This window comes from Acomys russatus, chromosome 9 (genome assembly GCF_903995435.1).
Source record: "Acomys russatus chromosome 9, mAcoRus1.1, whole genome shotgun sequence".
Taxonomy (NCBI): Eukaryota; Metazoa; Chordata; class Mammalia; order Rodentia; family Muridae; genus Acomys; species Acomys russatus.
The window spans coordinates 909,615-932,840 of NC_067145.1; the positions used below are offsets into that span (position 1 = coordinate 909,615).

General features: G+C 38.8%; 1 protein-coding gene across 1 annotated transcript in view; it reads left to right on the forward strand.

Moving 5' to 3' along the window:
• Plcxd3 (phosphatidylinositol specific phospholipase C X domain containing 3) overlaps positions 1 to 23,226 on the forward strand; it is a 165,815-nt gene that overhangs the window by 140,884 nt on the left and 1,705 nt on the right. The gene's annotated exons all lie outside the window — the stretch shown is intronic.

Consider the following 23,226-nt stretch of genomic DNA (forward strand, 5'->3'; position numbering starts at 1 on the left):
TTGTAGCCATCACTATTAAATTTCCTGTACATGAGTGATATCTTCTCATAGGCATCAGTTACTTTTCTTTGTTTCATATCTAAAATAATTTCTAGGTTCAACAGTGAGTTAAAATAAATTTATAATCATAAGTGCATGGCAATTACTCTATACAGACTACTCATAAAATATCTGCTTTTTTAAGTGCAAATGGAACTAAATTTTTCATTATGGAATCTAATATTTCTTTAATTGATGACTTGGTCACTTGGAACTCAAATTTTCCCTTTGCTGCAGAAAAGTGACAGAAATCTGCCACATCTTTTCCTTTTATATGAATAAGAGCTGACAAAAGTAGAAATTTTAATGATTGAGTTGGCACTTTTTAATAGAGATACGTTGTATTTCTTCTGGTTGGCTTGGTACTTATCCTTTGATCACATTTATCAACACAGCATTGGGCAGGCTGTCTTTTTCCTTTCCTGTGTGTCTATGGAGAGGACTGTGATGGCTTACTGCTTGCTTACTCTTTATGGACAATTGATCATCCATGTCTTAGAAGTCCATCTAAAATTAGTCCTTTAAAGCATGCCCATTAGTTCTGAATATCAATTCAGGAAGATAATTTCCTCAGTTCAAGACAACATTTTGTGCCAAATGGAGGATCATTGATTGCATTTAAAACCTAAAACAAATACAAGAAGGCAAATTATATTACTTACTATTAGGATGGCAATATAGTTTTTCTTGCTTATCGAAAAGTGATGTACATGCCTGAGATGGAAAACAAAATCTTTTCAAACAGACAGATTATTGAATTCAGCTTAAGTAAATCACACAATGCATGAAAACGTTTCCTTGTGTATAGCAAATATAATTCTTAGCATTAGGGATAAATACTTTTATATGACTGTGTCTTGACATAGAAACAGAACAGAATTTTCATTAGGATCAGAAAAAATGCCAGCATTTTCTGTCAGCTGCCACTGCATTTTATTTTTGCCAGGTTAAAGCATATTGAATTTTCATTGCAACTAAAAATGTCCTCAGTCTAGACACTATGTGACAATTTTAAATTCTTTCAATCCAAAGCTCGGGATGTGGATTCAAACTGAGTTTAGTAATTTTGTGGTGGTACATCATAGAGTCTCCTGCGGGGACTACAGGCTTTGGCTTAGCTTAGGACTGAGCTGACCATTTATTTTAACCCCAAAGAGAGACACTTACTTTGCATAAAAACAGCTGATTTTCCTTTGGCCATCATTTTCGAAATATTTGTCAGGTGCATCGAGCTACTTTGGCTATGCTTGGATTGATTTTTTTCCTGTTCATATAGCAGATATCTTTAAAGCAAAACAACTAGATTTCAAATAATCATAAAATCTTCAAGCTGTCTGAAAAAGGACAGTGCTCTCCTTTAAAGGAAGGGGCATAATTTTTTAATGTTTCTGGTTCAACTTTCTGTTATCATTGTGATATATAGAATGTTCTTCATGTCCCTGTCTATTTAGCAAGCATAGATGAGTAAGATCCTTAAGCAAGCAAGAGTGAGGGTAGTTGTGAGAATACTATGGCATTGCAAGAACTTTGACAGTTATAGCCATGGTAACAGTAATGATGTAGTTATCATTAACCTACCATATTCTTCTAAGAAACAAAGCGTCACTCTGTGCTTATCCTCAGGTAAGTATTCATGTTTGAAGTTGCTGGTGTTCCAGTTTTGAGAACACACAACTCTCTACAACTCAGTTATTATCCTTGTTTTTTTCTAAGCATTACTATTTCTATATCATTTTTTCCTGATACCCATTTTCTGTATTAATTACTTTCTTTTATTTACTTTTTATTTTCAATGTATTTATTTATTCACTTTACATCCCCTCCTTCCGCTTCTCCAGTTCCCACCCTCCCAGACCTCCCTCTTCCCCTCTCCTTAGAAAATAGGAGCTCTCCTGACCAACCCACAATAGGCTGAGTGCTTTGATCCAGTTGCATCAGGACTAAGTGCATTCTCTTCCGCTGAGCCAGACAAGGCAGCCCAGTAGGGGCAAGAGATCTAAAAGCAAGCAACTGAGTCTGTATCATTTTAAAATTGAAATATCATTGGTTAATGTTCTTATGTAAGTAAAAATTCTCAGTTTATTGAAATAAATAAGTACATTAAAAATTCTTACATGTTTGGGGTTTGGAATTAATCATTTTGCTGACTTCCATTTATATTTATGCTGTATTTGGAGGTATTGCTTCTATTTGGAATTTTCTTTCTCTAACAGTTTTATTGACTGAGCATATTGAAATATAAACCAAGATAAATAATAAGAGCTTGAAACTGGCCACAATATATCCACATGAAATTTACAACACATTCTAGATATCTCAGTTTATTTGGTGACACAATTTATATTTCCAAAAAGACATAGTTTGTGAACATTCACCTCTACAATCAACCTTCCTTTTAGCTCCAACTGCTTTGGGGACCAAATTTTCTGAACTACCTCTAATGTGAGTAATGAGTAGAGTCAGTAAGAAGAAGTTTCTTTTTAGATACTGTGAACGACACTATTATCCTGAGAATTGTTCAGTCTTTCCAATTTGAACTAGAAATGTTAGTATTTCATTCCATATTCTCTTCTAGGCTCTAACCTCAGCACCTATAGAAGTCCCTCATAACGGATTACATATAATTTACTATGGCTACTGAGACAATGTGTTCTTGTGGATGGAGGAAACTCCAATATGATGAACATTTACCAACCCATACCTTGAACAAAACATATGATGAAGCCAGATTTAGTGACACACCACATTCCTGTAATTGCAACACTGGGTTCCCGGGGCAGGAGCACAGTAGAAGTTCTAAAAGTTCCATGTTTGTCTGGTCTACTTAAATTAACAAGTTTTATGCCAGCTAGGACTACACAGAGAAACTCCATGTCCACAAACAAACCAGCAAAAACAAAGTAATCAGAGAGAGAGAGAGAGAGAGAGAGAGAGATACAGAGAGAGAGAGACAGAGAGAGAGACAGAGAGACACAGAGACAGAGACAGAGAGACAGAGACAGAGAGAACACGGCTATGACTAATAATAAAAGCTTTGCAACCCAGTAGTTATCTGGCATCTCAGGATATTCTGAACTCACTTACAGGTACAATATGAACTAGATGGTACTATTCATTTAGATGTTTAACAACAGGAGGGAGATTCCACCAAATATAAAAATAATAATGAAAATGTTCCAACTATGACCTTGACTATTTCCTTTACAGTCTTTCATGGTCTCTTAAACAGATTGTGTGAAGCAATAACAAAATCCAATTGCAATCCAACCCATTTGTAAGTGAAAGGATGGTTTACAGGTAGGAACACTTCTAGGTTACATAATCCCAAGTAATGGATCTAATTGTATCAAAATTGCAGGCATTTTACAATTTTCAAGTGAGTTCACCATCACAATTAAGTCTTCACTTCCTCATAACACTGAGCCACATAACACTGAGGACTTTCTATTCTGCTTGTTGCATAGAAAGGGTCCATGGCCTGCAGATTAATATGACTAAGAAAAGTAAACCAGCATTGTGAAGTATCATTTTTCATCTGTAATAGTAAGGATCAGCTAGAGGGTTTTGTCAGCAACATATTTTATATTTACTTAGACCACTTTGCTTTGGTATAACATTAACAAAGATTTCTTGTTTTTTATTATTATTTCAAGACCTTTTCTCTTCTAAAATGTAACTGAATAACAGGAAAAAGACCAGTTATGAAATGCATTCTATAATTAGTGGCTAAGAAAACCACACACTTGACGATAATTTCAAACGATTTCTACTTAATGGCGTCCTGTGGGACATGAGTTCCTAATAAAATTAGCAACACAATTATTTAGGTTCCTTCCTGCTGGTTTCAACTTTTATTTTGAAAGTATTTATTAATTCCATCCCTTGGAAATAGCAGAATCTCTCTGAAACACTTTCCTGCCAAAGAAATCTAACGCCTTGGAAGTGGAGTCTCCCCTGGTATACCCTTTCTCAAGGGCCGGTCTAATCAGGTGATGAGCAACTGACCCAAGTGGCCATCATTAGTACTGTTGCCTAGCCCACCACCAACCTTCCTGGGTGAAGAGCTTTTCAAATGTGAACACCAGCTCTTGACAGAAAAGAATTTTCTCAGTCTAAACTGGGGATTTCAGCATGTTCTTCTAATCTAAAAAAAAAAAAAAAAAATAGGAGGGGGAATTTTTTTCTACAACTTATGTTAATTAATGAAATCAGTACATGTTGATTATATCTAAAGTAGTTTTGATATATCATCATAAGTTATTTAACTGGATCAATGCATAATATCATATTACCTGATCTTAGAAGCACTAAGTAGACTTGTGTTTAAAATTTGCTGTTGTAAGGTACTAACTTCTCTCTCCTCCAATGAGGAAGGTCCTGATCATCTCAGAGTGCCATTGCTGGGAGCAGGACCATGAGAGTAGAATTTACAAAAGAGGAATGCATTTGATGCAACTCAACATCTGTCTCTCAAAACGTTGGAGGTTAAGGTTCCCAAACCTATATACCACATGCAATACACTTGTACACAACTAGAAATACTTTTTGGTATTTTCAAACTAAAAATTGAAAAGAACAGGAATAAACCTAAATAACAATGTTGCTAATGTTGTTAGGAATGTGTGTCCCATTGGAAGCTTGTAGTTTCCATGGACTCCCCATAAGGTTCCTCTGGTACTGTCTATAGCCAGTGTCTTTCCTTTGCTTGTGTCCACAACCAATTCTATAACTTCTAAAGACTTTCCATGACAAAAAAAAATCTCTGAATAACCTAGGATTGAGTATGATTTATTACCCAACATGTTTTATTCTACCTTTTAGAGTCATTGTTTTACTTTTATTGGATGTGTATGATTTACATGTCATGTACCAAAATCCCTCTCCCCCCTCCAGTAAAATAAAACAAACAAATCTTGTCACAGAAGCTGTAGAGTATCATGCAGTATAGCCTTCTGTCCACATATGTTCACTTTCAAATGTTCATTGTTATGAGTCTTGGGTCTGGTTTGAGGCCTACACTATGGTACCAGATCCTCACTGGGACTGCTGGCAGATATCCCATTGTTGCTGTGTGTCAAAGAGATTCTTAATCTTTGAATCTGCAGGTCCGGCCCCTTCATGTGTTCCAGCAGGTCATACATGGGTAGATGTTGGGGTGAGGTCCACTCAGAGCCCTGAATCACGCCGGCTCCCTTATCCTCAGGTCAGGGCCCACTCTCCAGTTTCCTGTCGTCAGAGCAGGACTGGCTCCCCCACTCCCATATCCTCAGGACAGGACTCACTCTCCTGCTCCCGTGTCATCATGGCAGGGCCAGCTCTCCGGCTCCCATTTTATCACAGCAGGGCTGGATCACCTGTTCCAAGTCCTCAGGGCAGAACTCACTCTCCCACTTCAGTGTCATCATGGCAGGAATAGCTGTTATCATGGCAGGTCCTGCTCTCCTGCTCTTGTGTCCTCAGGGCAGGGCCCGTTCTCTCACTCCTGTGTCATTATGGCAGGATTGGCTCACCAGCTCCCGTGTCATCAGGTGAGGGCTGGCTCTTCTGCTCCCATGTCCTCAGGGCAAGCCCAGCTCTCCAGTGTCTGTGTCCTCAAAACAAGGCCAGCTCTCAGTCTCCCATGTACCCAGGGCTGGCTCACCTGCTCTGGCATGCTCAAGGCTAGCTTTCCTGTTCTTGTGTCCTCAGGTCAGCTCTCCTGCTTCCATGTCCTCAGGGCCAGCTTTCCTGCTCCCGTTCAATTTGCCAAATTGTTACCCGCCATCAAAGCCTGGATGGCCTCCTAGTCCTGTGGGTACCGGATCTTGTGGGCCATCAAGCAGGTGGAAGGCAGAGGTCCCTCAAAGTCTTTATTGAGTAACTCGCAGAAACCATTGATGTTGGCCCAGCTCAGCTTCTTGTCCCGGGAACTTGTAGCTCTGTTGATTTGCACCTCCCAAGTCTCTGGTTCCATCGCATGCTACATCCGCCACAGGCCCCCCGCCTCTGTGCTGCCCCTAGTATCCACTTCTGCATCATCCAGCTCTCGGCACTGAGCATGGCCCTGGCCCATGAGAGGAGGTCCATGAGGCCTGTGTTGTGGGCAGTGCATTCCTCGCTCGGGCTCAACTCTAACAGCACCCTCTCCTCTAACCCCATCTCCACAACCCGAAAAGCAGAGGCTGCTGCAGCAGTGGCATCCCGGTATTCCTGGGATCTCACCAGAGCGTGGTTCCACAGTCCTGCAGTTGGAGGGCATGGATGATTCACATGACAGGATTTCATTCTTTCTGGAAAACTCCAGCACTGTGTTTTGGAGCTCTCAGTATGGTCCTTCAGTGGCTGTGTAGTCATGGCTGTTCAGCGGATAAGACACAGTGTGTGATTTACACACTCTTGGATGATCTCAGCTTGGGTATTTCTAATACATTGCGCTAAGTGTTTCCACCCAATCAGGCCGCTCTCAGGAGTGAACATTTCTGTATAGCAATGGAACACAATCATCCTCCTCAGAATGCGTTGAGGACCTCATCTTTCGAACCCTGTGGACCCACACCAATCATGTTAGAATCATTTTCATAGCATTATATATCAGATTAGAAAAATAATTTAATTCAATAAGTAGAATAAAATGAAATTAATTGAGCAGTTCTTTTAAGACCACAAAGTTGAATATTTCTCTGAAGTACACTAGACGTTGTTCCAATGCTTCTATTCCATAGCAAACTCTTTGTTCAAAGACTCTTTGAATCAATAACTTCTTAGTTAATGGCTTCATTAAGATGGAAGTGAATAGCAGCTCGAGGAAAGACACCATTTTGGTCTTGACACCACATTGCGAGCCCTGTTTCTTTATTTTATAACTATAAACGCAACCCAAGCAATTGGATATTTTTATAACCAGCTACTACACAAATAAGTGTATTTATATTTACACCATCTCCCTTTATTCACTGACATAGTCACTCAAAAGCAGCCACAGGATGTTGTCGTTCTCTGACAAACCATCACTGCTCACAGCTGGAGCTGCCCACCAAAGCTTACCAACCTCAGTATTCCACATCTGTTACTGTTCTTTAGTTTTTAACCACTAAATAGTCTTAGGCTCCTGATGCAGTATTTTTTTACAGTTCTGCTTGGATGAAATAAAGGAGAGGTCATAAGGTAGAGAGCTTATGCTGCCTCTCCTAAGTGTGAGCTGCATCCTCTCTATGTTTCCCTCTCATTGAGACAAACTCCAGCCTGGTGTGGGGTGGGGGCTGGGCTCAGAAGAAGTTACACTTATGGGATAAAGGTGCTGATGGAATGAATGAGAAATGTTAGGATCCAGGAAAAGGAAATGGTGGGCCTTATCATTATTTATAAGGCATTGGAATACATAAAATACTATGGGGAAATAAGAAACTTGGGTAATCTTCATATACACTATATACAGTATGGAACTGCTCAAGTGTAACTTTAATGTAAAAAGAAAAAGTGCTACAAACCATGATTCAAAAGAGGGCTTAGTAGACAAACAGTAAGATTAATTAATACTGAACAAAGTACACACCAACCAACTTTCCACCTTAGATGTATGTCTAGAGGTTAAATTTCCCATTGTGAATAATAAAAGGACCAGAATGACAATGGAGACAGCTTACTGTTTTCTCCATCCCTGTTAGATGACTGCATCAACTTTTTTGTACCATGGAATGGTCAGTAGCATGGACAGAGGTTTGGAAATTTATTTAAGGAAAGGAAATAGGGTGTTTTAGGAAAGAACAGGGAAGCTATCTATGGCAGGAATAGGAGAATACTAATTATTTTCAGACTAATATGTTCAAGAAGAATAAATTTTCAGAGTAAACCCAAGTTGGAATATTAATTGTCAAGGAGAACCTTCCAAGAGAATAAGTAATCCAAAGGTGGGAAGGTCAGATTCAATAGGCTGTACAAATCCATAGATCCTGAAATATATGCTAATGTCAAGCCCTTAATAATACTGACTTGGAATACAGAAATATTGTATTGGGTAGATGCCCAGTGCTGGCTTACAAGTTTGTGTACATGTGTACATATCGAGATACATGTTAGTGATGTGTTAGAAGTAGATGTGGGAGGGATGTTCTTGGACCACAAAAGTTTGAGGAATGCCATATTAAGACATAGAAATAAGTTCTACAGAATGTCAACATTACTAATATAATAATAGGCTTCATGCACTCTTACATGTATTGCAAATATTAAAGAGGCTTCAATGTTTCCTAAACCAATTTGACCAAAAGATTTCTTTTTGTCTTGGGAATATCTTTTCATTTCTCATGAGGTATTTTTGCCCACCTAAGTAAGCTTAGGGATGATTTTGTAGCTGTTGTAGTTGGTGATTACAACTGTATTAAGGTACTTTGAAGTGTGGTATTCTTGATTATATTTTTAAATGTGGAAATAAGGTAATACGTAGGAAGAGATTATGTATTAGATACATAGTATAATATGTATATGTTACCAAATGAGGCACAAATATGGCACCTTAATTGGCTCAGGTTTGGCATACCTGTCACATATTATTATAGTCCTTAGGATTATGTTACTAAAATTTAAAAAGTGGTAAAATAAGAAATGTCTGTTAAAAGGTCTGATATCCAAAATATATAAAGAACTCAAGAAATTAAACACCACCAAACCAAATAACCCAATTGAGAAATGGGGCTTGGAACTAAACAGAGAATTCTCAACAGAGAAATATCAAATGGCTGAGAAACACTTAAAGAAATGCTCAACCTCCTTAGTCATCAGGGAAATGCAAATCAAAACAACTCTGAGATTCCATCTTACACCCATCAGAATGGCTAAGATCAAAAATTCAAGCGACACCACATGCTGGCGAGGATGTGGAGAGAGGGGAACACTCCTTCATTGCTGGTGGGAATGCAAACTAGTACAGCCACTTTGGAAATCTATCTGGTGCTATCTCAGAAAAATGGGAATAGGGCTTCCTCAAGACCCAGCTATTCCACTCCTTGGAATATACCCAGAAGATGCTCCAGCACACAACAAGAAAATTTTGCCTTGTTCATAGCAGCCTTATTCATAATAGCCAGAACATGGAAACAGCCTAAGTGTCCCTCAGTAGAAGAATGGATAAAGAAACTGTGGTACATTTACACTATGGAATACTACTCAGCTATTAAAAACAAGAAATTCCCGAAATTTGTGGACAAATGAATTGAGCTAGAAATGATCATAATGAGTGAGTTAACCCAGAAGCAGAAAGACTCAAATGGTATATACTCACTTATATCTGCATACTAGCCCAAGGGTCATGTTCCATGAAAGCCTTCACTTACCAGGAAACTGGAACAGAGGGGAGGACATCCTATTGGAACCCTAGATGAGAGAAGCATGGGAGAATCGCAAAGTAGAAGGATCCAGAGGGTCCTAGAAACCTACAAGTAGAACATTATGATAGGCAGATTTGGGCCCAGGGGTCCTGCTCAAACTAAGGCAGCAGCCAAGGACAATACAGGCGGTAAACTTTAAACCCCTACCCAGATCTAGCCAATAGGCAGAACATTCTCCACAGTTGAGTGGAGAGTGGGGCAAGACTTTCACGGGTTCTCTGGTGCCTCATATTTGACCATGTCCCCTGGAGGGGGAGACCTGGTGACACTCAGAGGAAGGATAGAAAGTTACCAAGAAGAGACTTGATACCCTATGAGCATATACAGGGGGAGGTAATTCCCCTCAGGAACAGTCATAGGGGAGGGGAATAAGGGGAAAATGGGAGGAAGGGAAGAATGGGAGGATACAAGGGATGGGATAACCATTGAGATGTAACAAGAATAAATTAATAAAACATTTTTAAAAAATAAAAATAAAAATAAAAGAAATGTCTATTAACACAATTTCTTAAGATATACACAATAAATTCCAACTTAGACTGAGTTAAAATTTTGTTATATCATGAACTATAAAAAATCAATTTTCTAAGTCTGTTGTCAAGAGGAAATTATAAATAAATACCTAATGAATATTATTTTCTTGCAGAACATATTATATCATTCTATCTTTGCACCTGCAAGTGTCACTTATTAGAAGGGAAAAAGCTAAAGACATCACTCTTGAGAATCTTGCAGGATTTCATGGGCCCACAGATACACTAACTCATTAGCACCTGAGTTATTATGAGCAAATTAAGTTTGGCTTGTGTTCATTTCTGTTAGTATTTTCTCTAAGGAATGGGAAATTTTACAAATTTGAATTTTGTTTCTTTTTATTATTAGTTTTGAGACAATATTATTATTACATCATTTTCCCTTCCCCTTACTCTTTACCTGCCCTTCCATAAATCCCTCCCTGCTCTATTTCAAATTCATGGCCTCATTTTCACTATTTATTGTTACATGCATTGATGTATATGTGTATACTATACATATCCTATATATCCCAATATATTATCTGCTCATTCTCTAGAGTTTTATTTGTGTGTACACTTTCATGTCTGTCCATTTGGTATTGAATAACCAATTGGTACACTTTTCGCTGGGGAAGACTATCATGTGTTTATGTGTGCATGTGTTTGTGTGTGTGTGTGTGTGTGTGTGTGTGTGTGTGTGTGTGTGTTCACGCTCAGCATTCCCTCATTATCTGTAGTTCTTTCTCCAGAATTGAGGCCTCCTGAACTTCCCCCCATCCACAATAGCATGTCCGCTGTTGTTGCCTTTGTTCAGTTTATACTTAGGAGGTCAAGTTGTTGAGACTTTATTAGTGTAGCCTCTGAGATTACTAAAGTCTCACAGCAAACACCCTGATCCTCTGGCTCTTGTTTTTGTTTTGTTTTGTTTTGTTATTCTGCCTGCCCTTTGTTTTGCAATTATCCCTGAGACTTAGTCACAGGGGTGGTTTTGTAGATGTATCCAGTGCATCTGGTCTCACAATTCATTTGGTTTGTTAAGGATTTCTGTAATGGTCTCTGTCTGTCACAAAGAGACATTTCCTTGGTGAGAAGTGAGGACTACACTTACCTGTGGGTAAAAGGACAAATATTTACAATGCATTTAGAGATTTTTGTTGGCCTAGGAAGGTATCAGTTGTAGGTAGCCCACAGTAGCAAGCTAAGTTTTTAGTACCAGGCTCAATTATGGGGTATGTATGGCTTGAGCACCTGATAAGAATTTAATAATCATGCTCATCTTTAAAAGGGCATGTCGGGAACATGGAGCTACACAGAGTGCTATACCCAAACCACTGTGATATTATCAATTCCACACATTTCCTTCTAGGGGGCATGGACTGATATGTTTATAGTCAGGATGAGAGCTCTGGAGTCTTTCATGCATTATTCTTCACTTAATGGTACACAGAGGGAAATCCTAATACAGTATTTCTCAACCTTCCTAGTGCTGCAGTCCTTTAATACAGTTCCTCATGTTGTGGTGACTCCAACCATAAAATTATTTTCATTGCTACTTTATAACTATAATTTTGCTACATATGAGTAATGAGTCACAAAAGAGTTGCCTGATATGCAGACGGTTTTAGGAAATCCCTGTGAAAGGATCGCTTGATCCCCAAAAGGGATCAAACCCCACAGGTTGAGAACCTTGGTCCAAACAGAAGCCTGTGGGGACTCTCTGATCACTGACAGGAATAGTTTGCTTTTCCCCAAAGGCTTGCTGTTTCATCAGAAGAAATTGGGGCCCACATGAGTCCGGGCAGTCACTGGTACTGGGCATAGATTTAGTTTCTTTCAGACAATGATTCCTCCCAAGTCCTTCAGTTAACTGAAGACCTCTGTTGTTTGCATTTTTAATCTTGAGCATTGCTTTTGTTTCTGGAGCACATCATCTTAATCAGTCTATCTTAGTGACCGCTACAGATGAAGGAGAAACTTCATGATCACCGAATCCCCTGCATGCCAGCTGAACACTCGTGGTTTGATTTCCATAACAGATCCTTGGACTTAGAAGAGAAGGCTTTTTTTTTTCCAGAGTCACCTGATAGATATCAAGGCTTATGAGAGATTGAACAAAATAGAATTTTAAGGAAGAAACTGAACTGTGATGTCATTAGAACAAAGGCCTTAGCCAAACTTCCCAGAAACTGTGCATCTGATAGCTACCAGCCTTCATAGAAGATGGCACAATAGCACCCTGAGTCCAGCAGCTGGAACCTGAGCAGATAACCCAACCGACCCTACACACTATACTCTTTTTCAAAATTATTTCACTTTTGTACATATATTTTTATATTATTACATATATACACAATGGATTACCTATGGCAAGAATAACCTTGACACAATCAGGAATTATATAAATGTTACATTCTTAGTGTTTTGGCTATTTGTATTTGACAGCCTTGAAGAGGACATCTTTCCTATCTTGGTGAATCTAAATTTCTGAATGTACATCAATCTTAATCACATACTTTCATTATCAACTTTATACTATTAATAACAGAGCAGCTGTTCCCAATCACCTTCCTGAAAGTCACTTCAAATTAGAAAAATAAGAGCTACCTACATATACACACTGTCCGTGTTAATGCTGATGTTAGAGCACTGTTGCCTTCTTATTCCACTGCATGCTAGTTCATTTAATCTCCATGCTTCTCTCTTCACTTGAGATGCTGGCACTCTTGGGTTTATTGTAGCAATAGTCACTACAGCGAATTTCTGTGGGGAAAGAGTTGTCTGTTGATGGGTGTGTAGATAAAGGGCGTGTGTAAATACAATAGAATGCTATTTGGCTATAAAAAGAATGATGGCCTGTCATTTGTGATAAAATAGATAGATCAGGACACTGTGCTAAGTAAAAACAACTTAAGCACTGAAAGCCAATGCTGAAGGCTTGCTGTATTTGAAACAAAAAAACCACACTCAAACAAACAAACAAAAAATGTGATCTCAAAGTGAAAGCATAGCTGCAAAGATAGAGAGAAGTAAGCAAAATGGGGTTAGATGATATTTATCAAAACAGAAATGAGAGGAATATGTCCCAGTGTTCTATAGTGCAGTGAGGGAGCTATACTTCACAAGTGTCTAGTGTATGTTTAAGAAGTACAGAAGAGGGTCTAAAACCAATAAGACCACTCAGTATACAAAGGTCCTTGACTTCCTTTCTGTTTGCTTGTTTATCCCTTGGATGTATATGGTAGGATGAGAGAAGTTACTCCTTCAAATTGTCATCTGACATCCACACATACACCATGACACCCACAGGCCTTAGTCTCCATCCCTGGTCCCTCCTCCATCTTCCTCCCCCCTCTATAAACAAATGAAAAGAGCTGAAAGGCTCCAAAAAATGATAAAGTCGTGAAGTGCTACATGGATTCAATATAATTCTGTATTTTCAATAAGTATGTATGATTATTCCATTTTAATTCAAAAAGAAAAATAGCCAACTGATTTTAAAATTCTTAAAAACAATAAATATATTTAACAGTTTATTTGAGTCACAAGATGACAGGTGGTGGGCAGATGGTAACCTTTAACATTGCTACCTCTGCTATTTATAAGTCTGACATGGGAAACACTGTGACCCAAGGAAAAAACATGGAGAGTTCTTTTCCCCTAGCAAAACTAGAAGCAGTTAAGACTCTTCATCGCAAGGTCAGCAGCAGCTCTTAGCAGGAATTGTTCCAAAGAGGAGAGGCGAAAACAGACAGATGCTGTCCCGTGCACTAAGGTGAATCATTTCTGGGCTTTGAATACTCAGATTACCAGGTCTGTGGCATTGAGTTGGGGGATATTGGTACCAAAGAAGGGAGTCTGAAGTGAGAACACTTGATCCCATGCAGAACTGTTCATTATACTGAAAGTCTACAATTGAAAGAGAAACTATTGTCTCTCTTCTGGCAATCTAAACTTATTAATATATTGAAGGGTTCCTTTGTTTAGAATTTGCAAAGCTTTCTTTCTTGCTTCATCCTCTTGGAAAATTAACAGCATAGTTCTTGCACACCAGGAGGCCCCATCAGAGGTCTGGCTGTGCTCACATTCTGTCTCCTAGCAGAGCTGTGACTCATTCTGAACCCCTGCCTGGGAGGGAGGGATGAGCCCGAGGACACAGTACATTTTCTAAACTCTCATTTTTCTTGTCCGCTACATGATCTTATTTTAATTGAAAATGGATTTTTAACAGTTTTCCTAGCTACAACAAAACGTGCTGCTCTTGCCATCAAGGGAAATGGATGGCATGCTTTGCTTTGATTTCATTACTCTCCATTAAACAACACAGAAACAAAACCAAGCTGACTGCTTTCTGAGCATGGGAATGGGTTTAGAAGTGTCTCATAAACTTCTGAGGACTTGGAATCTTTGCCTTAGAAATCTTAAGTTGCTAGTACCTGCTGGAGGGGGTGACACTTGGTCAATTCCTGTGTCCCATTCTCAAAGGTTGCCGCAGCTTTTGTGCTTGTATCCTGCAGTGCTCAGAATGTGTCTGTTGTAGCCAGGCAGTGTTGAACGTCCCTGGAAGTGCACTATCAAGGACCTCATTGCCTGAAAATGTGAGTGTGTGCAAACCTCAGGGTACTACCATTTTTATTTTTACAACAAAGGTTCATTGGGCCCAAAAATACAGTTTTAATCCCATCCCTCTCTCTCCATTTCTCCAGTTGAAGTGATGGTCTTTAACATGACAAGGATCAATGCTTAGGTCATCAGACTTGCCTCCAAGCACTCTACCTGCATAGCCAACCTGCTGACCCTCTAAACATATTGTTCTCTTTGGTTCTCTTGAATGTTTGTTTCGTCTGCTTACAATCAGAACCTGTAAGTTGGAGGCGATCAATGAATGGGTTAAAAGGGAAGAGCCATAATTATACTGCACAATTCTTTCTCAGAGTACAATTTCAGGGAGAGAATTTAAATCAGTTATTTTATCAAGCATCAATTAGATACGCAACTTCTAGCCGTGAGTGTGTGTCTGTGTGTGTGTGTCTGTGTGTGTGTGTGTGTGTGTGTGTGTGTGTGAGAGAGAGAGAGAGAGAGAGAGAGAGAGAGAGAGAGAGAGAGAGAGAGAGAGAATGAGAGAGAGAGGTGGGAGGGAGAGAGAGAGAGAGAGAGGGCCTGAGTTTATGGGTTTTGTGATTTTTGAAATATATCTATTTAGCTGAGGTTATTTTGAAGCCCACCATTGTTTAACTTTCAGATACAAGGTCTCTCTGTGGAGCAGCATGTGCTTCTATGCACAAAGTCCCAGCTTTTGGGCTCAGCTCCTCTTTTAGCTTTATTTTTCTGTTCGTTACATTTGAAGAAACATTTCCAACCTTTATGCCTGGCCAGATTGACATGGATCACATTGAAAATTTTTTAGACTTAATTTTAATTATAAACTCTGCTGATTGGCAAGGCCTATAGCTTTAAGGAGAGGCTCATCCAGGGCAGGCAGTAAGAAGACACTTATGTTTTCAGTGTTCACAGCAATCCATATTTCAAGTGCATTGAAGATTACTTTAAAAATCAATGCATTGTTTTGGGAAACTCTTGTCATTCAGTAAGAAAACAACAATAACAACAACAACATTGCTGAAAGTTCAATACATTTAAATAAAATTTATGAAAGACAATTTCTTTATTATCCATAATTATTTATTCCTAGCCATAAAATGTAGCAATTTAGATAAATTATTGAAGTAACATGTATAAAATATAGTTGTGAAAGTACAGCATACACACATGCATACATCCTAGAATGTAAATTCAACATGGACTCCTGATACACTCTCAATGAATTCAACTCTAGTTAAATAGAAATACTGATATCTATTAAGTATAATGAATATGCTAAATAAATTTATAGGTACAATTAATAAACATTCTTAAAGGTAAGGTGGTAATTACGGCCTTCATCATAACAGAGAATCACATTACACTTGGTGTAGGTGGGAAAAGGCACTCAAATCAACTTGTCAGTTTTAAAATTTGCATGCAAGACACACTGAGAAAAAAGCTGGAAAATTCTATAATTTTTAAATACACTTTTATTCCTACAAAAAGAGCAATGAATTGAACCTAGTACTTGTGACAGTAGCCAGGAGGGAACTGAGCAGCGGCTTGAGGGATGCTCCTCTGTCTCTACTTCCAGAACTCATTTTTTTCTCTAAAACTAATAAAGCCTGTTTGCATGTTTATCAAATACTTACTTACTCCCCGGTTCTTGCAGGCTCTATGCCAAGCACCGGGAATGCACAGTGTGAAAACAGTCCCCATGCTCAACTGCTTGTAGTTTTCTAAGACACCAGACATTTGTCACTGATTAAGCGTGTAAACACATTTACTTCTGACTACTGTTTTGAAGAAATGTCATTTAAACTTTCATCTAAAAGATGAGCTAATTGACTAAATAATGGGGCAGAGAATGAAAGAAAACCTTTGTAACAAAAAATAAGTAATAATGTTAAATAAAGCTAGAAAGCTCACTGAAGGAGTGAGCCCCTGTCAGCCACCAAAACTGCTAGCAGCTTGCTTTTAGACCTTCCAGACCCCAGACCATGGGAAATAAATGTCAATTGTTTGTGAGTCTGGCCAGGCATCTTACTACAACCCTTAACTAACAAAATCCACCAAGACAGCTCAACTGTTTGTATTTCATTTCTGCCAGAGCAGACTTGTCAGTTCATTCTAATTATCTGCTTGATGCTAAGTAAAATTGACTTCTTGTCACTTAGCTGTACATTATACATTCTCTGTGGCAATATTGCCTCCAAGGGGCAAAAATTGATTCTTGAGAAAGAAACTAAAACTTGTTTTTAAACTTTTATGTGCTTATAAATCATAAATATATAACCAGTATGGTCACAGACATATAAATAAATAGGCATTCTTTTTATGCTATTAAAATGTCACCAAAGAGCAGGAAGACAGGATAAGTTAATCAAAGAGGACCTAGAAGAGCAATCATAAAAGAAACAGTACTCCATATAAATGTCCGGTGGTATTTGCTAGTTTGATCAAGTGTGGAGGGTCTTTTTGCTTAACGTAATTCTACTTATGACTGTAAGTATTTGATAGTCAAGTTGGCATAATTGCTTGTCTTGCCTTCAGTATCATATTGACTGTTAAGAAGTATGCATAGAAAATAGAAATATGCTCATGGCCTGGTGACATAATGTTGTCAATGTAATATTTATGTTTCATTTGAAGACTACAAGCTATTCCAAAAGAATGTCACAGCACGCCTCAAAGCAATCTATGTTATAGCGAAAGAAAGAAAGAAAGAAGAAAGAAAAAGAAAGAAGGAAAGGAAAGCAAAAGAAAGAGATGTCTTGTGTTCTTATGACTTCTTCTCCATAGGGATAACAGTTAGATCTAAATTCAAAGACCCAGAATTTACTTTCAGTGTTGTGAGAGCATCTGAGGCTATCTGCAATAGTCATGGTTCCAAGACGGAGATTTGGGTGCTCATGAGCCCTTGGTGACCTGGTACCCAAGAGGTCTGGAGAACAGTCTTCTCAGTTAAGGTAAATAGAACCAACCCTGGCCTTGTCATCCGTTATTTCTTCCTCTCACCGCTGAAGATGAATTAGATATGCAAAAAGCATATTCTCCCTGAGAAATGGACTCTGCTCATGATGTTCTCCCCAGATATGTATGCCTTCTGTAAACGCTAGGCTGATAGCAGGGATCCGTCATCTGCTTCAGCAAATCCAAAGGAGACTTATAAGGTTCAAACCTGAGAGGTTGCCCACATCAGCGCAGCATGTGTCTTTGTTCTAGAGATCAAGTGTTCATTTTAAGATAAGAATCTTCTGTAACTATTACTGCTATAAGAACCAAATTTCTCTGCCTGTCAGCCTGTTTTTGAAGGCAGTGAGCCTTTGAGTGCCTTTGAGAAGCAACTGTATCTTTCTCGCTGGGTTTTAATGCAGAGCTTCAGGGATATGGAGCAGGATGGCTCGAATCCTTACTATAGAGCCAGTTGTGGTGGTGAAGGCCTTGCATCACTGCACTTGGGAGGCAGAGGTAGGCATGTCTCCTGAGTCCAAGCCCCGCCCAGTCTACAGAACAAGTTCCAGAATGACCATCTCTCTCAAAGAAAATGAGGACGAGGAGATGATGATTTCTAATCACTATCAATGATTATTTACTCTGCACAAGGCTAGTTTGTTTCAAAGCCTTGGTGCAGCTGAAGACTGTTTATCTCACTTTGCCTAGATGGATTGAGTTGCATGGATATGTTTTTTAGTATCTGGAGAAACACACACACACACACACACACACACACACACACACACACACACATACACACACACACACACACACCCCTACACACATCCCATGCTTCAGTTCACTGAGATATTTTTTCCTTGATGTTTAAGACTCTTCTCACATCTTTCCCCTCTCATTGCTGTCCATCCCCTGAAAACTGCTCTCTTCTCTGTTCACACAGTCCCAGGTGATCTTACTCACCAAATGCTGCTCTCCTGTCCTTGTTGTCTGTGCCCATTATCAGAGCTTTAGTGAACAACCACTTGAGGTCTCAACTCATGCACTCTGCAGTCATCTTGGTGTCTGACTCTGCGCTTACTACTTGTGACAGAAAGACATCATCCTGACCCTTCTAAGGTAGTGAAAAACGTCTACATGCCCATATTTTGCTAGTAATCTAGTATAATCCACCATCTCTTTCTCCTGTTCACATCCAATCCTACACAAGCTGTGATTTATCTCCTCTATTCATTTCAAAGACACGTTATTGCTATTCCAAAGCAGGATACACTGTTCCTGTCTGGGTTACTCTAACAGCTCATTGTTTTTTGTTAACTGACACAAATTTATACATAGCTATGGGCCACCTGCTGATGTTTCATTACATGCATAGTGTGTAATGTTCAAGCCAGGCCAAATACATTGCTTTCTTCCAATACGTATCCTTTCTTTGTGGGCAAAGCATTCAAAATAACTTATTCTAGCCTCTTCTACAAATATTTAGTATGTTATCATTATCATTTGGTTGAAGATAAGCTTTTGTTATACTTTCTCTTCTTTTTTCTATCTCACTATCAACCTGTTTACTAACCCTTCTTTATACTCCCTGTCTTGAATTTTTCCTGGGCTTTAGTAACCATTTGTCTACTCCCAGCTTCTGTGAGGTAAATTTTTGAGATTCCACATGTAAGTGAATTTACATGGTACTTGCCTTTTTATTTCCACCTTGCTTAATGTAGTGACCTTCATCAGTATTGCTGCAAGTAGCAGGACCTTAATCTTTTAGGGCTGGATAGTATCATTTTAAGTATATCTATTCATCTGTTGATGGCCATTTAGGTTGTTACCATCTGTTGGCTTTTATTGGAGTATTAGTATATGACCACATATGTTTTGCCAACACACTGATTTTTATTGCGTTGGTTATACCTCCAGAAATCTATTATTTTATTCTATCTCTAAATTTTAAGAAAAATATTTATTTTTTCTATAATTGTTCTGTTTACCTATGATCCAAAATATGCAAGAGTTCCCATGTTCCTAAATTCTCCTGGTGTCCAGATGATGACACTATAAACGTCAGATGTTTGACAGACTGGCTGGTTTTTGTGTTTGCCCTGTTGGATTTTGGGTTTGCTTTGGTCAGGCCTTTTTTGTTGTCCTCACATTGATCCAATTTTAAAAGGAATATTTACTTTATGACATTGAATATTGGAAGAATAAAACTTACTTGTTTACATATGTTCCAGAGTGCTCAGATCAGAGATTGTTTTGAATGCTAGAAAAGACTTTTGGCTTTGAGTGGTATTGATCCTGCCTGTTAAGACCGTGGAAATTTTGAAGTTAGATTGAACATGTTTAAAATTGTGAAATGTCCATGAGTCCATAGAGATAAGGTGTGGAATGTAGTGGTTTAAAAAATGATGTGCTTCTTAGTGGAGGGTCGAGACCTTGTGGACTTTCTCCCATCCAGTCCAGCATGGTGACTGTTGTTGTCCTCTTTCAGCTCCTGTTTAGGTAGCCATGTTGGTGAGACTTTCTGGGCATAAGTATTTGACATTCCTAGGATGCCCAATCTCACTGCCTAGATCCTCTTGATCTTCTGGCTTTTCCAGTCTCTCTGCCCTCACTTTCACAATGATCCCTGAGTCTTAGGTCAGAATTGTTTTATAGATGTACCCATTGGGACCAGGCTCCCCACCACATGTATTGATTGGTTGTAGTTGATGTAATTATATTATAATCGCAAAAAAAAAATTTTTTTTAGATTTTACTGTATTTAGGTGACAGGCTGACACAGGATGGGTCTGTGATAGTTGATCCTCATTGTCAATTAGACTGGACTTCAAGATAGTCTAGGAGTCAAGCCTTTGGGCATGTCTGGGTGAGTTTTTCCAGAGACGTTTATGGGAGGAAGAAAGACCTACTCTAATATTTTCTGGGGTATTTATCAGGGATAAAAAGAATGGGGGAAGGATGAACAGAAAAACCTGATGGACATGAGCATTTATCAGTCTCTGCTTCCTGATAGCATACCCAATGCAGCCACTCTCCTGCTGCCATTCCTTCTCCACTGTGAAATAAAGCCTTTTACATTTATTTATCTATTCACATGACATGCCAATCATAGCCACCTCTCTCCTCTCCTCCCAGTCCCACACTGCCTCCTTCTTCCCCCACCTCCCACATCCTACCCCTAAGAAAAGGAGAGCCCATCACCACAAACCCACCCCAGCACATCAAGTTACATCAGGACTGAGTGCCTTCTCTTCCACAGTGGTCTTCATGTGGGTCCCCTAGTAATGGGGCTCTCTCTGACAAAGAGTCTGTTATCTGATTTTCAATCACTTCCCCTAGCAGGACTCTCTTGCCAGCCACAGTGAAAGAGGATGAAATAAAACATTAAATGGTTTTTGCCATTATTTTGTCACAGCACTAGGAAAAGTAACCGATGCATATTCCTTACAGGAACCTCACCATTTTATCACACTCCTAACATTAACTATTTTCTTATTCCTTTTCCAAGTTTAGTTATCCCACCTTTTTAGTGTCATGTCAATAGCTAAGATGCTTTTCCTTGATTGCCATGTGACTAACTCCCTGATTTAAAAAAATTTGCATAACTCTCCCCTTATGAGTGAATTCTAATAAACTGCCACTTTTAACTTATAATCTATACTGTTCTTTCTCAGCTTTATATTGCTATCTTCACTTCTTTATTAATTTTTTATAACATGTGGTTCCCATTGTCAAACTACGTAACAATTTACTTAGCTTATCATTTCTTATATCTTTTTATTTATTAGAACATAAGCTTACACTTTTCTACATTTGTTTATTACTTATTACATGTGTGCTAAAGGTAAATACACCACAGTGCACACATCACAGACCAACATTCAGGAGTCATTTCTTGACGTTCCCTATATGGATCCCAAGGATCCAACTTAGGTCATCGGATGTGGCTACAAGCATCCCTAACTTTGGATAGAACTCGATAACTCTATAAACTAATACTTCTCTCTTTTGTCCCCTTGACTATTTTATGTGCTTACAATGAGAACTTGTAGGGACTAGATACTTAGTGAATGGGTTGGAAGGACAGGGCCATGATTATGCCTTATATTGAAACTTTCTTTGCTCACCTGCTTATAACCAAACTGAACGCTTTGGAGGTAAAGATCCTTGCTGTGTGGTTATCTACAGCATTTTAATATATTTTTTAAAAATAAAGAACACATGAAAGACATTTGCTAAGTACAAGTAATCACTGCTCCCTCATCATCCATCAGCTCTGTAGGGTATGTAATTATAGAGTGAAAAACAGGAGGAGGAACTGGAGATTCACTGTAAACTATAGCAGTATCCCAGAGTTCCAAAGCTGAAGAGTCTAATATAGACCAATAGCATAAAGATCTCTTGCTCAGATTTTATTCATGAGTTAAGAATTCAGGTTTCAGGGGAGGAGAGTCCCCTTGTCAGAAGCCTAGAGAAGGGGAATAGGAGGGAAAAGGGAGAGAGGGTGAAGATGAGAAGATAAGAGAGAGGAGTAACAATTGAGATGTAATGTGAATGAATTATAATATAAAAAATTATTTTTTGAAAAGAATTCAGTTTTCTGAGAAAGCGCCAGATTGATTTCCAAGTTTGCACTCCCACCAACAATGAAGGAGTGTTCCCTTTTCTCCACATCCCTGCCAGCATGTGCTGTCACTTGACTTTTTGAACTTGACTCTGGAATCTCAGAATTGTTTTGATTTGCATTTCTCTGATGACTAAGGAGGTTGAGCATTTCTTAAAGTGTTTCTCAGACATTCGATATTCCTCTGTTGAGAATTTTCTGTTTAGTTCTGCACCCCATTTCTCAATTGAGTTATTTGCTTTGGTGGTGTTTAATTTCTTGAGCTCTTTATATATTTTGGATATTAGATCTTTGTCAGATGTAGGGTTGGTGAAGATCTTTTTCCAGTCTGTAGGCTGCCACTTTGTTCTGTTGATAGTGTCTTCTGCCTTACAGAAGCTTCTTAGCCTTATGAAGTCCCATTTATTAATTGTTGACATTAAGAGCTTGGATATTGGAGTTCTGCTCAGGAAGTTGTCTCCTAAGCCAATGATTTCCAGGCTTTTCCCTACTTTTTCTTCTAAAAGATTTAGTGTGTCTGGTTTTATTCTGAGGTCTTTAATCCTCTTAGACTTCAGTTATGTACAACCACTTTAGAAATCAATCTAGTGTTTTCTCAGAAAACTGGGAATAGGGCTACCTTAAGACCTAGCTATTCCACTCCTTGGAATATACCCAGAAGATGCTCCAGCACACAACAAGGACATATGCTCATCCAGGTTCACAGAAGCCTTTTTCGTAATAGCCAGAACCTGGAAACAACCTAAATGTCCCTCAGTTAAAGAATGGATAAAGAAACTGTGGTACATTTACACTGTGAAATACTGCTCAGCTATTAAAAACAAGGAATTGCCAAAATTTGTAGGCAAATGGGTGGAACTAGAAAGGATCATAATAAGTGAGTTAACCCAGAAGCAGAAAGATTCAAAAAGTATATACTCACTTATAATTGGACACTAGCCCAAGAGGCATGTCCCATGAAAGTCTTCACTTACCAGGAGATTGTGATAGATGTGAGAACATCCTACTGAGACTCTAGGTAAGAGAAATATAGGAGATGGGGAAATAGAAGGGTCCAGAGGGTCCTAGAAACCTACAAGAAGAACATCATGACAGGCAGATCAGGACCCAAGGGGGCTCTGCTCAAACTACTGCACCAACCAAGGACAAT